Source organism: Cyprinodon variegatus, unplaced genomic scaffold, assembly GCF_000732505.1.
Source record: "Cyprinodon variegatus isolate N-32 unplaced genomic scaffold, C_variegatus-1.0 Scaffold1350, whole genome shotgun sequence".
NCBI classification, from domain to species: domain Eukaryota; kingdom Metazoa; phylum Chordata; class Actinopteri; order Cyprinodontiformes; family Cyprinodontidae; genus Cyprinodon; species Cyprinodon variegatus.
In genome coordinates, this window is record NW_015151803.1 from 81,633 (window position 1) to 83,283 (window position 1,651).

A 1,651-nucleotide genomic window follows, 5' to 3' on the forward strand; every position below is an offset into this window, starting at 1 on the left:
TCCTTAGGAACTTTGAATCAATCTGATTGGATGATCTGGTGAACTGGAAAGTGCCTTAAGATGTGTTGTGAATTTGGCGCTATATAAATAAACTGAATTGAATTGAATTGGATACCAGTTATGTTTCACCCATTTTGGACATAATATTTTTATTTATTTTTTTACAGCTGTGTGTATGTGCCATTTGGGACAAAGCTTTAAGTCATTGGTGGCTTTTTATAATTAATTTATAAATGAAAAAAAGGTTTGTGATAAGTTCTGTTTATCACCATAAAGTCAGATAGTCTTTGGAACAGAGTCTTTATTTGTCACTTCATTTGGATGGGATTAAACTGATTTCAGATAATCAAGTAAAATGGATGTCCATGCCGGGAATCGAACTCACTATCACCTGTACCGGAGTTACCTACTGAGCTATCCAGTTGCGTGTATATATATATATATATATATATATATATATATATACACTGCCTGGCCGAAAAAAAGTCGCCACCAAATAAAAAGGTCCTTCACTCTAATAATTTGTTGGACCTTCTTTAGCTTTGATTACGGCACGCATTCGCTGTGGCATTGTTTCGATAAGCTTCTGCAATGTCAAAAGATTTATTTCCATCCAGTGTTGCATTAATTTTTCACCAAGATCTTGCATTGATGACGGTAGAGTCTGACCGCTGAGCAAAGCCCTCTCTAGCACATCCCAGAGATTCTCAACTGGGTTGAGGTCTGGACTCTGTGGTAGCCAATCCATGTGTGAAAATGATGAGTCATGCTCCCTGAACCAGTCTTTCACCATTGAGCCTGATGAATCATTGTCACCTTGGAATATGCCTGTGCCATCAGGGAAAGTCCATTGATGGAATAACCTGGTCATTCAGTATATCCAGGTAGTCAGTTGACCTCATTCTTTGAGCACATCCTGTTGCTGAACCTAGACCTGAGCAACTGCAGCAACCCCAGATCATAACCCCGCCCCCACAGGCTTGTACAGTAGGCACTAGGCATGGTGGGTGCATCACTTCACCTGCCTCTCTTCTCACCCTGATTGGCTCATCACTCTGGAACAATCTGGACTCATCAGACCACATGACCTTCTTCCATTGCTCCACAGTCCAATCTTTATGCTCCCTGCAAACTGAAGCCTTTTTTCACTGATTAGTGGTTTTCTTACGGCTACACAGCTGTTCAGTCCCAATCCCCTGAGTTCCCTTCGCATTGTGCATGTGGAAATGCTCTTACTTTCAGTATTAAACATAGCCCTGAGTTCTACTGTTGTTTTTCTTCCATTTGATCTCACCCAGATGTTTAAGTGATTGCCGATCACCATCATTCAGGATTTTTTTCCGGCCACATTTTTTCCTTGAAGATGATGGGTCCCCACTATCCTTCCAGTTTTTATTAATGCGTTGGACAGTTCTTAACCCAATTTTAATAGTTTCTGCATCTCTTTAGATGTTTTCTCTGCTTGATGCATGCCAATGATTTGACCCTTCTCAAACAGACTAACATCTTTTCTACGACCACCGGATGTGTCTTTCAACATGGTTGTTTAGGAAATGAGAAGCAAGTCATTGCACCAGTTGGGGTTAAATCACTTGTTGCCATCTGAAAGATAATCGCCCATGCAGTAATTATCCAATAGGAGGCTCCTACC